We start from the raw sequence: 17,040 nt of genomic DNA on the forward strand, positions 1-17,040 counted from the left end.
TACCGGTCCCGCTGACACCCGACGCTGGAGAGGGAGAGCGACGGACGACGATGGACGGAGGACGACGCTGGAATAGGAAAACGATGCTGGAATAGGAAAACGACGCTGGATGTGCACAGCGGGACCATGGAGGTAAGGATGTGACAAAAATACGGGCTTAACCATCCTAGCCATTTTTTTTTGCCCGTACGAAGGTCGGGCTTAACGGCTAGGTGGTTAAGCAATCCAGCAATGTTTCTATTTTTCTGATTTTTTTTACCAGCTGTGGTGCCTATAAGAAGATGGGGAAGAGCAAACGTTTATTGATGGGATGTGGTTTAGATGTTCCAGGTAAACATGGAAGTATGGCAGATGCATGCTGGAGAAAAGACCCAATTTTAGATATCTGAAATGTGAAACATTGGGCCTGATTTATTAAAGTTATCTAAGCCTGGAGAAGATACATTTTCATCAGTAAACCTGGGTTATCCAGCAAACGTGGAATGGATCTGGTCCAGAACTGAAAACATTTGCTTACAGGTCTGCTGGTTCACTGATGAAAGTATATCCTTTCCAGCCTGGTGAGCTTTATTAAATCAGACCCATTGCCTTCAACTGGTCAATTTTTGTCTTTGGCTTTAACCTCCACTACCCCCATAATGGTAAATGGTGGTTGTGGCTGCAGTTACATGAGTTTAAGATGGAATGGTGAACCTAAAGCTACTTGCTGTATGCACAGAAACTACAAAATGAGCTTTAAAGTGGAACTAAACCAAAAAATATACACTTAACCTTAATCCTGCAGGTCCCTGGATGGCGCTGGTCTTTTCCACGATCTGGTCCCACATTGCCCTGGAATTTCTCTCTGTCCCAGCATAACATTTTGCCTTTACATATAAGGGTTGTCTACCCTTTTATGTAAAGCGAAAATGTTGAGTTTAGGTATGCTTTAATGATGATGAGACAGGTGACAGTTTCACAACATAAAGCAATAATTCAAATAAAAATATTCTTCTTTTCATAGGACTTTCTACCTAAGGAATATAACATTGACAGAATGAACTTCAATAAAATAGCCAGGTACTACTTAGCAACCAACGACTGTTGGTACTTACGCCTCATTTGCCCTGTAACAGCCGCCCACAGATCGGCCAGCACAATCAAGATATGTATTAATGCTGTATTGGCAGGAACAATAAAGAATGAAATAAAAACAACATTTAAATCTACATAAAACAGTTGGGGACGGTGGAATAGCAGCTTTTCAATCCCATTCCATCTGATCAACCCCAGGGCTCGCTTCCTGACTTCTAGACCTGTCTTTTACCATACCACCCACTTTTTCCTCAATAGAATTGAAAAAAATAATAAAATAGTTGTTTTTTGTGTGTGTTTTTTATGGGTAAATACTGTATATATTTATTGAGGTTTACAAGAAAAATACAATACAGTGTACCATAGGGATACAAAGTGCAAATGGCAAATGGCAAGTTACAAACATCAAACAACATACAGAGGCCCAATTACTATGGTCAGGAGTAGAGAAAGACAATATAACAGGCATGATTCAAATTGGCACAGAATATTATTGTCCAGCTTAGGTCACTAGGTCGTTACACTAACTTCTCAAGACCAACAATAAAGATTGCAACGTAACAAGTAGGAGCCCAATGTGAACCTTTTTCTTGTAATGTGTGTGGTAGTATTATGAATAGGGGAAAGATGGGTGGGACCTGGGAGTGGGAAGTAGGGTAGGGGGTGTAAATTTCTTTATGGGAACATTGGGTTTAAGAAGGGCTAGGGAGAGAGGTGGCAGAGCCCAGTCTAGATTTCAATGCAGAAGAGGAGCTAAAGTGCTCCCAACAATCCCAACATGCTCTAAATTTGTCCCATGCAATCATTATCAAAAGCTCCAATTTCTTCCATCCTCATGATATTGTTAACCTTATCAACCCAGAGAGCAAGGGAAGGGGCAGAGGTCTACTTCCAATATAGCGGTCTAAGCTGGTGGGCAGCCGCCAACAGGATGTATAGTTTTCCTATAATACCTAGGGGGATTAGGTATTATGGAGAGTAGAGCCATCTTCAGGGAAGGAGCCAGGGGAATACCGTATAAATCTCAGCAAATAGTAAACACCTCATCCCAAAACGGTTGCAGAGTTGGGCACGACCACCAGATGTGGAAGTAGTCCCCTTCCTCCATCCCGCATCTCCAGCAGACACTGGGAGTAGAGGGGAACATACAATGGAAAGAAACAGGATCTCTATACCATCGATAGAGAATTTTGAAATTTTTCTCCTGTGTATAGCCACTTACCAAAGATTTGTGCATGAGTTCATTGGCTGACAGCCAGTCCAACTCTGCAATATCCTGTCCCAGATCCCTATGCCATATAGGCACAGAGAAACCAGGTGCCAAGGAGGTTCAGATTGAATACAGAGTTTCTCAAACTCGGTCACAGGCTTATGTATGTTGGATGAGAGATTTGCAAAAATTTGATAGTTGCATGGAGAACAGCCAGGATAACGGGAGTGTTGGACCTGAGTTTGTAGAAATTAGGGTACCTTGGATTGGATCCAGGAAATGCCTGGCTTGAGGCCAACCTTCCCTTGCAAAACCCACTAGCCTGGTTTTGTTTAGTCCAAAAGGGAAGGAGGGGTTGTCAAACAAGGGGGTGAGAGGAGAGGAAATAGAGGAGAGAGATAAGCAAACCCTAATAGAACACCAAAGTCTTAGAGCGGCAAAGGTGAGCGTGGAAAAGGAGGGTTGCGGGGTATATATAGTAACTGGCGTCCAAGCCACCGCTCATAAGTCTAGTGGGGAGCTATCCTGTTCTAGCAGAGTGGAGATTTTGCATTCTGCTTTAAATTGCCATTCTACCATCCTGGTAAGTAAGGATGGTACCGTTCAAAATCAGGTAAGCCCATACCAACTCCTTTGCAGCCACATAAATTTGTGTTTAAACCTGGGACGGTGGCCCCCCCCATACAAATTTATTAGCCCGAGGGTGCAGCGTTTGTAAAAACATTTTAGGGGAAGAAAAAGGGATGGCCTGAAAAACATATAATAATTTGGGAAGTGTGTCCATTTTGAGAACATGTATCCTACCAAACCAGTACAGCAGGACTTTTGCAGGACTTTTGCCAAGTGTCTAGGTCTTGGGATATGGCCTTGAGTAAAGGAGCATAATTAAGCTGAAAGAGGCGAGTGAGATCTGATGGAATAGAAAACCCTAAGTACGTGATATGAGTATTGCACCATTTAAAGAGGAAGTTATGGGATAATTGCAAAACTAGGTTAGATGACAGAGAAATGTTTTCAAGAGGTTCACTTTAAAATCACTGTGAAAACTGAATATTTCCATCTCCTTGAGAATGGAGGGAAGTGAGGTGTGGGGTTGCGTGATATAGAGGTAATCATCGCCTGCGAGGGCCAAGTTATGATGGCCAAAGAAGTAAGTATGCCTTGAATTGAGGGATTAGATCGGATGGCGATAGCTAGATGTTCCATTACCTGGGAGAAGAGAAGGGGGGATAATGGACACCCCTGTCTGGTACCATTTCAAATGGCCCGGGATAAAACCCGCTTGATCTCTATGTATCAAGGAGGGAAGCAGCGGGCCTAACCGAGTAGCTATAATCTTAGCGTAAAATTTTATATCAACGTTAAGTAGGGAGGTGGGAAGCAATGTGCCGCATCCTTCCCTGGTTTAGGCAAGACCGCTATGCAAGACATAATGTCCTCTTTAAGGCGGAAGGAATGAACCCTGCATACAATATCACGGGGCCTCATGGGACGGGGCAGGAGAGCTCAGGACTCACGTCCTACTCTGCCATGCGCCAAGCCATGCCGTGTGTGTGTTTTTTTAAATAAGTAATGAAAGTTGCAGTCTCACAGCCAGCCACTTTCACTTTCGGTCTGCAAACAGGACTGGACAGGAACTGAATGCTTCTCCATCCTGTAACCTGCTTCCCACTTTTATCCTTGTGGTCAGCATCACCTCTGAGCCTAGTGGCCTGTCCCCCCTGTTCCCCATTGTATTCAGCCAATTGGTTAACTAAAAATAAATAGTGGTTAGAGCCTATTGCTACAGATTCCAGCAGCTGCTGCATGGATTCTTTCAGCTGCAGCTAGTTATCTGGCATAAACATCTATACAGTTCATGAGATCCGCCATATTGCCCACAGCCCTAGGTGCACCCCCTGACAGGTAGCAATGTACCCCCAGGGATCTGTAGACCTCTACATATTTCATCGGTCATATATTTTGCAGGATTTAACAAACAATATTCACAGACAGTAGATGATATGGAAATGATCAAAAGATTTTCTGCCATATGGTTTGACAACACTACTAATTTAAGCAATTTTGGCACAACAAATTACAGTTCATTGTGACATGAAAAGTTGGAACTTGAAGCATAATTGAAATCTTGCCCTTTTTTTTATCACAGTACCATATCACCATATGTTGCAAATTTCTTAGTGATTTTAACTTGAAAACTAAAAATATGCTTCTGGAACTCCCACTCCTGTGCTGACATAGCCTAGAAGCCCCCTCATTATAAGCATTATCACACTTGTAGGGCTGAGAAAGAAAGTGGCTATGTCTGAACGAGTCTGTTAAATTTTGGAGAGCACTGGATAGCATGGTTAAATCCTGGTACTTATGCAGTCCAAACAAAAATGAAAATGAAGGTTGTAAGTACAATATCTCTACACACTCATTTACTTGCATTTGTTGTAAGTTTATGATCAGTATTTAACCAACATAAAATAAGGATAACTTGGAATTTTAAGGTTCTTTCTGTCCACTAACATCTCTAATCTGACGAGGAAAATCCCAAATAGAAGCAAACAAATAGGCCTAATAAATTCTAAGCGTCATTTCTTTTCTGGAAAAAAATTATGGCCAGCTAAAAGAGGTTGCATGGCAGGCTGACAACACTGCTGCAAATTGAGAGCCAGTGACTTAGATTTGTTTTCTACAGGAAGAGGTAATACCAAGACCATCTCCAGTCTTGAAATCAGAAGAACTAAACCTTTAATTCCAAAAATTGTGACCAGACAGGTCCTTTCTGCAATGATATAACCTTACCTACATAATTCCAATTTTTGAAATACACTCACCTGTCACTGTTCCGTTGCAAGCACCGACATTGTCTTTCTTCGTGTCTTCATAGTTTTAGTCTTTAGCCATCTTGATTGGCTGGGCATGGAAGACTTTACTCCTGCACAGGCACTCAGGGGCCTATTCAGTCCCAGCAGCCACAGAAGAAGTCAGCAATTGGGAAGGTAATTTTGTTTCATTGCTGAATGCACATTTCCTGTCTCTTTCTGCAATAAAGACCGACCTTATTGCAGGATTCTAGAAAGTGGAGCTTTAGGGTAAAATATTAGTTTTGAAAGATATAAGCCTTTAAAATAAATAAAATGTATACTACTGTGCTTGGATCCATCCATATTTCCTACTGGCATTCTGTTGCCCTACAGTATTATTATTATTCCAACATTTTCATTCTAACATACACAGCTGAAATAATAAGCATTAACTGTGTAAACAGTTGAGATCTCAAAGGCCACCGACACTTGGCATATAATACCAGCTGTAGACTGGAGGGCAGCATCAATCAGACAGCTGAATTATTGTGTTAATTAAGTCTTGTGCTCCAGGTAACTCACTGGTGACATCAATACATCACTGTACCTCCGACACTGATAGTCGCTGTGACTCCCTGTGGGTTAGGTATTTCAGACACATGAACACACTAATGGCTGCTAAACAGCTCTCCAGACTGGAAGAACTTCACCACAAACTGGTTTAGAATACAATAAGATATTTCTATCATCTATCATTTGATATTGTCTGAGTTGTTTTAAACCTGTATACATGTACTGTGCTTTGTGATGAGCAAGATTGTTTAAAGCACAAAGATCGCATTGGATTCCTTGCTTGGTAGCTATTACCTATAAATCCTTTCAATCACTTCTGCTTCTGATCAAGGTCACTGAAGAGCATTTAGCATAAGTTATTTTTAAATGAAAACCATGACATGAAAATCCCTCACTGTGCTGACAAAATCAGAATTATCCCAGAATGAAAAATAATGCCATCTTGTCAGACAGCAGGAACAAGCATGCCCTGAGACAATGATTGCAGCCATGAAATATGTGGAACCTCTGACAAATCTTTTTTTTTTTTTTTGCATAGTGTAAATGGGCTAGGAGATCTAGCTCTACGTTATAAAAGACTATACAAAAATTACCGCAGTCCCACTTCAGATCAGTTCAGCCAAAGCTGATATTTCAGTTTTGATTCTGGAAAGCTTAAACCAATTTCCTACATATCTTGGGGATTCTGCTAGTGAGATATTGCTGTTCATAACTCCAGTGGATTTTTAATTTATTTCTTAGGTAGGAATAAAATAGTAGCTTGCAAACATGGCAGGAAAGTCTGACTGGGATAAGTCAGCCTCCACAAAGAGATTCATTTTAAATCCTACAAAAAGTTAACCAGAAAGAAACCTGTTCCCCATGGGGGGCAGTTAAGCAGTACACAAGCCCCTCTTTTATGGTACCTCCTTCTGGGGTGTGACAATGAACCCTTCTGGTGCTGAAATGGTGGATGAGCACAGCTTCAGCACCATGGAGAGTAATTGCCAGTAGATATGCCTGGAGGTTATAACCTATTATTTATTGGCATTGTACATAAAAGCTTTAACAGACAATGCTAGCTGCTGCTATCACCTACCTAGAACAAATTTGGTTTGCATCCTGTGGCTCAATCGGGAGATTCCTTTTACTTCCTGTCCCATAGACACACAGGGCATGATTTAATAAAGCTACCCAAGGCCTGAAAAGGTAGACTATCATAGGACAGCTGGATGATCCAGCAAACATGGAATGCATCTGGTCCAGGAGTAAAAACATTTGCTATCTAATAGCAAATGGTTTTTAGGAAATCCATTCCAGGATTGCACATTCACCCAAGTTCTGGCACGATAGCCTATCTTCTCCAGCCTTGATTGGCTTTAATAAATCCAGTTCACAATGAGAAGAAAATACTGAATAAAATCATCTTTAGTTATTACTGGAAACCTAATGTCCCCATTGGATGATTACCCCTCTATTCCTGTTCTGGTGACAACAGAATTTATGAAGTTATGGTGACAATGATCACCAGGACAAATAGACAGAAAAAAACTTTATCCAATATATAAAGAAAAAAAAGTACTTTTAGATAAGCATTATGTTCTCATTGATTTTCTTTTACCTTGAATTAAACTCTAAAAAAACTAATTTTCTTGAAGAATCACAGCCCAATAAGAAATCCAATACTTCACATACCCGCATACTTATCTCTGTGCCCAGCCCTTAATGCTAGTATAAAATTCTGATTGACAACATATTACGTGCAGAATCAGAAATAGGACCAAAGATGTCTACCTACATGCCAAACAGTTAGAGACACCATCTACAATATTCATTTATTTACAGAATTGTTGATAAAATTACACTGTGCTGTTTTTCTGACCATTTTTAGACACATGGACGGCCACAATTCAGAGTGGTTTCTAGGTGCTCATTTTCAAATGCTCGGTACCTAGGTGCATTAAAAAGAGTTTAGCAAACAGCTATCAATTATAATTAATAATTTTATAGTGTTGGGTTGTCCTAGAAAAAAAAAGTGGAAACACATAATCTATTTGTATGTCTTCTTTAAAAACTCTTTCAAAACTCCTTTTAAATGCTAAAAATTGGTTAGCAGGCATTTCAACCGTATTTCCATTTAATCAGTGGAAGTGGCTGAGCATGGTTCACCATGAGGTGCTAATAAGCAAGGGCACCGCCTAATAAACTTCTGCACAAAAAATGTTTCTATTGTTCTAATATGTTTTCATGATAATAAGGTAGCTTGGCAGTTCCAGCTGTGAGACTCCAGGAAATTGCTTTTCTTACCACACCCATCTAAACAATCCCTAAATGTGGCTTTCTTTGAACTCTTACTTTTTAAAGTGAATACTTCCTAATACAACAATCCATGTAAGAAAAGAAAGTGTTAACAAACGGCTAAACTCATGCTACTAAGCAACTACAAATCATTCATCTACCTAAATCCCAAGCTAAGAAATAATTCATCCCAAATTCAATACATAATTCAGTGAAATCATGGCAGGGCGGAACACTACAGGTAATACCATCCATGACCCTAACTGAGATCAGAGTTTTTCAGTGGGAAATAATAGAGAAAATGAGGATCAGCGCATTAACAAGCCATGGAAATGGGTCATATTGTCAGAGTATTATTCACTAACTACACACAAATACATCACAATAAGCTTCTTTGGGGAGTGGGAGGTAAATTGGATTACCTGCAATTTGTCACAGCTATATCACATTTATTACAGTCCTTTGGGAACTGATTACAAGCCTCAGGATTGACACACTGCTAGCTAGAGTATAATGGAATTAAAATATATTTTTTAAAAATGAATAGGGATCACATACAAAGAAAAACAATTTCAAGGAAACAATGAGCTGCTAGTAAACACATCTAAGCACTGGAAATGTTCTGGTTTAATATTTTCATTTTATTATCAATTTTCAAACTGTACTGCAATTAAAAACATAGGCAATGCAGTATATATAATTGTACTTTTCTCATCATAACTGGCATAAATATTAACTAAAAGTATGGGAGATGAGATGATAAAAATAACTATCAATGGGCCAGCTGTGAATGTTTATTTTATCCATTTACACAGTGGCAACAGGGTCTATGGAGGGCGCAGACATTCATGTCAGTCCTGCCCTAGAGGATCTTAAAGTAGACAAAGAATTAAATCTCTTGCTAAAGATAACTTGTCACCACCTGGTACTCAGCTAACTATGAGAAAACCTTTATTAGAAAAAAAAACTATTGGAAGCCCTTCCTGCTGCAGTGTTGTTCTTCTGATCAGCAGAGATATGTTTGTTTAAAACCTACAGCAAAACTAACTCTTCTTAGAGTGACAGTTAAATTGGTCTTCCAGTCCGCAAGTGGCACTACCTCCAACTCCTTCCATTACTGGTGTGTGGTTCATTAGCATGATAATCATTAGATTGGCACTAAAAATATTGCATACCATTATATTGTGAGCCCCTTTGAGGGACAGCTAATGACATGAATACGGACTTTGTAAAGTGCTTCATAATATGTGGGCGCTATATAAATACTGTATAATAATAATAATAGTAAGCAGATGGGGGGTATGCATGTATTTCCTCTCTGATCTCACAGTACTGGTCCCAACTCTGCATTTATTTGCTTATGTGCTATAATGGATAAATTGTTCAGGTACCATACAGAATAAACATCTACTTTTTGAAAAGAAATACTGGCTGAGAAATGGCAGTCATGTAAATCATGGTTCTTGTGAAGTACAAGTCCACAAATGTTTGACATAGATTAAACCAGCCTTCCTTAACCTTTTTACCCCAAAGGGAACCTTTAATATACTTCCAAGTCTTGATGAACCCCCACTTAAACCAATTAATTGGTTGCTATTCAAAAAAATGTCCCTTTATTAGTGGTCAGCAAGAGGAATGTTCCCCTTACCATGATGGGCTATTAGTCACAGGGACAGGGAGATTGGGCCTGATTTATAAAAGCTCTCCAAGGCTGGGGAGGATACACTTTTATCAGTGAACCAGGGCGATCCAGCAAACCTGGAATGTATTTTTTTAATGGTCATTTGCTATTTGTTAGCAATCTTTTTCAATCCTGAACCAGATCCATTCCAGGTTTGCTGGATCACCTAGGTTCACTGATGAAAGTGCATCTTCTCCAGCCTTGGAGAGTTTTTTTATATCAGGCCATTATCTCTGCCATCATGCTACTGACCCTAAAAACTATATTGGCATCATCATATGGGAGGCCAGACATCCAGAGCTCATGGAACCCTTAGCAAATTCAAGAGGAATCATACAGTTCCACGGAACCCTGGTTGTGAATGGCTAGATTAACTAATTCTGCTGCCTTTTGCTTCATCATTGGAAAGAGAATACTGAGGAAATGTTTCCCACTTATCTCAGCCTAGTCGCAATAACTTGACCGGACCTCAAACACTAAGCTAATTGATACAATGTTTTTAAATCATGGATTTGCTATAAATTGTAATTTGAAAGGTTAATAAATGGTTCCCTTTAGGTGTTTTATACATTTTCCATAAATTTAATTTGTTAGATCATGAGTTATCAATAATTATTCAGTGTAGGGAGCTACCTGATTGGATAGCACAACCAATGACACTTTTAGTTGCTTTATGTTAAAAATTTAAATTTTATGAGGCTTTGAAACAAAAGGTTTTATATTTTGCCAAAAGATCTGCAATAAACTAAAAACAAAATAATATGTATTCCTAAAATCTATATTATATTACATTAAATTTTACATCTGTGTTTTGATGGTGGTTCCATTGATTTAAGGATCTTGCCAATTCGCCATGCCACTATGTACTCCATACAAACTGGATGTCAGGAGGTATATAATGAATGAATCAACATGTACATGCTTCCATACAAATACACATTTATAAACTTATTGCTGGATAGTTTTTCAAATCAATATTAGGGAGTTTTGGCAAAATGTGCCTTTTTAAGCCAGTACTCAATTTTTTAATATAAGGAATTATGAGGTTTGGACAAGGCTGCTATATTAAGGTGTTTATTTATGTTGTGGTGTGATTTTCTGTGAGATGTACCACCACTTGCAATTAGTAATCGCCTTCTTTTCTCAAGGACCCATTTTCAGTTTTTGTTCCTTTTTTATGGCCTACAAGGTTTGACACAGATTAAACCAGCCTTTCTCCACCTTTTATCCCAAAGAGATATCTGCCTTGAAGGGCTAACAATATGTTATAGAAAATAACAATTTACCAAGCCGTGTCAAATAGGACTTGCTAACATCAATAAACATAAAGCTTCTAATACACAAATATAATTTATTTGTATAACAGAGAGAATGTAAAGGATTGTGTTTTAAAAGCAAATACCCCAGGGGTTCTTAGTCTTTTTATAGCAAGGTATGAAAGTCAACATGCCATTCAAAGGTACTTTAATTTTCATTCAGCAAAGAAATGGAACCTGAAACATATCTGAAAACCAATTAGAGCTCTAATTCAGTTTCTGGTACATTCCCTTTTGTTGGAGTGTCAATGTGCCTGAATGCACAAAAAGCACCTGCACTATGATTTTATAAGCAGCATACTCACAAGATATAGAACCTTTGCTTGCGGTAAAACTAAGAATAAAAAGCAATGCACAAATACAGTATGGTAATGCAAATTAAATGTGCTTTAAACATGTCATACTACAAGCACTGAGGTGGGAAGGAATCCTAAATCTTATAACATTTATCAAAAGTTGTAAGGTAAGCTGAACTCTAAGCAGTCAAAACACAGAATGTGTATTTAGGAGAGAATATTACAAGTTGAAGGATTTGTAACTCTGTCCATCTAGTTCCGAAATGTACACAACTCTCCCACACAACATAGCAATGTGTAGCAGGGCAAGAGACCTGATTTTATTCTGTTGCAGTTCAGTAGGACTTTCAGGTCTTGTCCTTTCCCCAATATTGTGAATGGACAACAAAGGAGAAGCAATACAGGAAGTAACTGAGTTAAGGACATCCAACATACGGACAACTCCTATACATGATTGGGGCTTCCCCGCTTGCTGGTGTGCAGGACAGAGGCTTGACAGGGAGAAGGTTTGCATAACTTGCAGAAGAAATTTTTTCTAAACACAGCTGAGGTTGTAGGTGATCTTGTAACTCTTTAATGACCAAGACAAACTCTGCAGTTGCTTATTTTTGCATATCAAAGCACAGCTTGCTCCAGAAGTTAATGAATATCTTGGCTCCATAAAGTTTTTTTTTTTGCTTTGTTTGTGATTAACTTAAATTGAGGCACCATGCTAAGAAACATCTGTCCTAATTGCATCTATTAAAATAATTATGTACCTGTTCCAATTTACATACAAATTAAATTTAGGAACAAACCTACAGTCCCTATCTCGTATGTAACCCGGGGACTATCTGTACAATAAAAAGCTCCTCTGTCACTCCTTCCTTGGGCAGGTTTTTTCCAGCACAATTATTTGGATACTTTTGATACTTTTCCCTCTCTGAACACTACACGGGTTGCAAGAGGGTTATACCAAGTCTAATTCAGGTATGTACACTGCCTCTCATTAAAAATACATTCATTATAGGTTATGATTAGAAAATTTCATTATTTTGAGCCTTTTATATCTTCCTGGAGTTCAGCACAAATGACATTATAATTAGGTTGTTATGGAATCAAAGTTCTATGATGAAATGTTTACACTCATTTTTTTAATTAGTTTAATTGGTTCATTCTTTTAATTAGTAGGTCTGTAAATCCATACAATTACATATTTTTCAGTCCTGTATCCCAGCAATTTTACAGTGGTTCCCACAGGATCCAGGATATCTATACAATGGAAGACTTCCCCCCCTATGATCTGAGGCACAGGAGATATTTTTCATCACTGATGGATTTATTGGATTACCTCTCCCTACTTTGAGTACCTGAATGTTCTCTCTGAAGCCTACCATGACTAGTTCTCCCAAAGGCCTAAATATTAAAAGCTATGTGAGCTATGTGATGTTTTCAAATGGTCCTTATCCTGTCTCCCATTCCCAGGACCCCTCCATACCCCCCTTTTTTTCGCCCTTCTTATTGTTTTTCTCACTCTCTCTCTTCTTCATTTCTTCTCTGCATTCTACTCATTATCTTTACTCTCCTAAAAAAACAAATGAAAATTTATGTCTTTTGTATTACTCTTTTCCATATGTTGTTTGTCTATATAATTTTGTGTTTGATGGCTTTGATTGCCTCTTTTGGCTAAATCCCTTTTTTTCTGTTGATTCTTTAACTTCTTTATATGTACTGTACATTATTTTTTTGGTTTTGGTTGCAATGTTGTATGTTATGTTTGTTCTGTGCATTCCTGAATTCATTTTAAATTAAAAAAAATATAAATCACATACTTTTTAATAAGAGATTTGTGTTTTTTATTATTGCATCTTAATTTTTTTGTCTAAATGAAACAATGAAAATAAAACCATAGATATAACAGAAGTGTGCTGCTTAAAACTCTTTGTTGAAAATTTTGTTCCTCCTTTCCATCTAAAAAAGTTGAAAAATATGTATATTTGAGCAAGATGTTAATACCATTCACATATATGCATGGAGAACCATAAGTGTGCGGTGTCAATAAAAAGGATGTGAACTGAAAGTCTTAATAGTACAAAAAAAATCTGTAAGACAATACTGTGATAAAAAATGTATAGGGTTAATATCCTCCAGCACAAGTTTGAGAGTGTGGAGTAGTGTGAAATATTTAAAGAATGGTTCCAGCATACAGGTTGGGCAATGGGGACTATGTCCCATACAGTACGGTACTAAGCAGTGTCATTTGGGAGGGTGTGGCATACTTCTAACTCTTAATTTAATATCTTCAAGGATACATTCCTCACATATCACAATGTATAGCAGGTGTAAAACTATGTAATAAAGTATTAAAGCCTTGCAAGGTACAAAATGTCTAAGCAAAATATGTTAGGAGAATGAAATCATCAGAATCTGGTATAGCCGGAAAGGAGCAATTCCTTGGTCTTCTCTCCCCCAGCCACCACTTGGACTACAAATTGTAACTTGTGAGGGTGCGAGAGAATGCTGTAGTAATCTTTATCTGGGCCTAGAATTTTTAAGTTACTTAGTTGTAGTTAGTTCTGAGCCATGAGGCTCCATTGGAGAAATTTCCTATCTGGAAAAAGGATGTCGTTCTAACATGGATGGGTTTAAGCAAAATGAGGCCTTCTGCAAAATATGAACTGGGGACCCCAATTGCACAGTCCCATTCTGGGGCCCTGGAGAAGTTGGGGGCTCTGGGCAATTGGACAATTTGGACAATCCTAACCTAAAACTGTCCCTGCTGGCTAGTACAATTAGTGATTTTTTAAGAAATGCTAGAACCTCCATAATCTTTTTAATGTTGTCTGTTTGATGTTGTCTGTATTTTTCCCTCACCATCACTCTAGTTAAAGGTTGTCCTTCCAGAACAGGAAGTGAAGGGAAATCTTGAATATGTAATAATCAATCATAAATAAAATGAGTTGTGGTAGCATGCAAGCAGTGATATTTTATTGTTCTAAATTCTCATGATTTTGTATTGTCCCTCCTGTCACACACATCTCACTGAGGGGATCTGATTATCTGGATTTGTCTGGCTGTCAGTGTGTCATCTGAGAAGGTATCAGTGTACACAGGCACGATTCTCATAGCCCGTCGGGATTTTGGTGGGTAATCTTTTTTTTAAAGCCCTGACCCCCACTGCCCTCCATCCCTATAATTGCTGGGGGTTTCCACAATGTAAACACCTAAAGCAAGATTATCCACACATAACTTAACAAGAGAGCCATGGAGTCCACTGGTTATAGGCCCATACAGTATCTAATCTAAATAAAATGCTGACATATTGTAAACACAACACTGTAAACACAACATTTCTCAGTATTGTGCAATATAGTAAACATATAAAATGTTTGTTCTTGGTATGCATTTATGGCAGGATAAAAAAAATATCTATTCTTACTACATACTTAAATTTCAATATTTTTTGGAAGCAGTACCAATAAAAACAGGTAGATTACTTTGGAAATCCTTTGTCTCTCTTTTAACTGATTTATTTAAACCTAAAACTGTAAATAAATTGAGAACTGATTGATTGCTCTCCCTTGTGAATATAATAATGCTTACTTGGACATTTCTTGGGTATATAAAGCTAGGCATGCATGCTTGCACTGTATATACATTATCTATCTATCTATCTATCTATCTATCTATCTATCTATCTATCTATCTATCATTTTGAATAAGATATTTGTCCTTTGGCTGTAATAGCCTATTGGTGTAAGGTTTACAAAACATAACACAAAATATTTACATACGAACAGTAAGCTTTATCAGATATCTGCAAATGGGTAAAGATATATGATCCCCGTGGTTACAGTTGGATTTATTTGACCACCAAAGGTATTCTGTGCTAATAATATAAAAAATTGTATACTGTTGTCATATGGGATGTCAGGTCTTCAGATGTATCTTATAGGTGTGTTCGCAATAAGGGAAATGTATGAGATCCTGTTGTAGTAGGAGGATCATTTATTGTGTTGAGTTTGAGTAGTATATGGTGTGTAAATTTCCAGATACCCCAGTTGTACCTAAGGGACTTTCAGTGGCCCCCACATATAGTGTAGATCTGACTTTTCTAAATGAACATGGAACAGCCAGGTTTATTTATTTGAATGGCTTTCCACACATAACAGGTTGCGACCAGTGGTTTAACTAGGTCCAAAACTATAGGTCCAAACTGTTTAGTTGGTGCTTCCCCTTTTTTATTTGATTTTATTTTTTCTGTAACCCATGGTTGTCCTCCCCATTCCCAGGAGTTGTTATTGTTTTGTATGTGAAAATTTTGAAAACCCAATAAAGAAATTTTGAAAATAGAAATTGATGTTGCACTCCTTTAAACATTTTTGCCTCTTAATTCTAAATCACATGTTTGCAGCCCTGCCTACTTCATCTCTAATGCAATACAGAGAAATCAGACCCCTCCTTATCTCCGTAACCCCCAGCAGGGAGCACAGGAAGTTATAATCTCATAATTTCCAGCAAAATACACTTTTTTAAGATTCTTTAACAGGTATAAAAAAAGAAAAAACTTTCAGTGGTATATTAAACAGACCAATAGGGAGCAAATAAGTTTAATTCAATGTCAGGGTTTACAAATACATTAGGTAAAATATAGAAATCCAACAATTTGTGTGGAGTTTTGCTGCACTATATACTTATTCTTATATATACTTATCAAGAACAATGTTAACTAATAAAAGCCCCATTTCTGGTGCAATAAATATGGGCAAGGATTCATATAACACAATATTTTAAGCAATTTCTTTCTGTTTCTCGTGGAATATTTCTGTAATGACAAGCAAAATGTATTGAAGTTCAAGGCATGTGTTATATATGCCAGGAAGCTGGCTGAATATCCTCTCATTAACAACTATATCTGCACAAATGACAGCAACGTCATGCCAAGATGACTGCAGCTCTAACAACTCAATAATGACACGTCTCTGCACGTATAATGGCTATCTTAATGTGCAATTGTGCAGTGACACTAACTTATCCATCAGCTGTGGATGCATGCAGGTAACAGGAGATGTCTTTTATGGTGTGAGGGGGTCAGTATACGATCTTTTAGGTTGCCATTTTACTTTACTTTATTATATTAAACATGTATGTAAAGCTCAACAATAAATGTATCTTGTATGCTACCTTTTGATCCACTAAATAATCCATTGAAAGTGTTTTTCTCTACATCAGGGGTGTCAAACTCAAATTTGGCCCTCCAAAGGAATATTTTTGGCCCCCCAAAGGAATTCTAAATATGAATTGCAGTTGGTCCAGCGCTGCATCGAAATAGTGCTGCTACTACAATACCTGGCATCACTTGCGTCTATAGATCGCGTCTATAGCCTCTCTGCCTATGCATGGCCCTGCATTGGACTGTTTTATAGACGCACAGAATTGTAGTAGCGGTGCTATTTTAGTGAAGAGGGAGTTCCAGCCACTCATAACATTAGGTCCCCCATTGGACTGTTTTATTGATGCAAGGAATTGTAGTAGCAGTGCTATTTTTCTATTATAGGCCTGTTCCAGATTGAATGTGAAGCAAAAGCTCTTTGCTTCCATATGAAAAGGTTTTATATCCAAAGAGAGGGAAAAACTTCCCAAATTTTTTCAATAAACTTCATGTTTGGCCCTCGACTTTGTCTAAGTTTTTTTTCTGGCCCTCTGTGTATTTGAGTTTGACTCCCTTGCTTTACATGTTTAATAAGTCACAACATATACCTGTTGTGCATGCCAGAAACTAAGTCAGCTGATAATTTTGAATAAAGCCAACACATCTAGGGATCGTAAGCTTCAATTT

The sequence above is a fragment of the Pyxicephalus adspersus genome, chromosome 1 (assembly GCF_032062135.1).
Source record: "Pyxicephalus adspersus chromosome 1, UCB_Pads_2.0, whole genome shotgun sequence".
Lineage (NCBI taxonomy): Eukaryota > Metazoa > Chordata > Amphibia > Anura > Pyxicephalidae > Pyxicephalus > Pyxicephalus adspersus.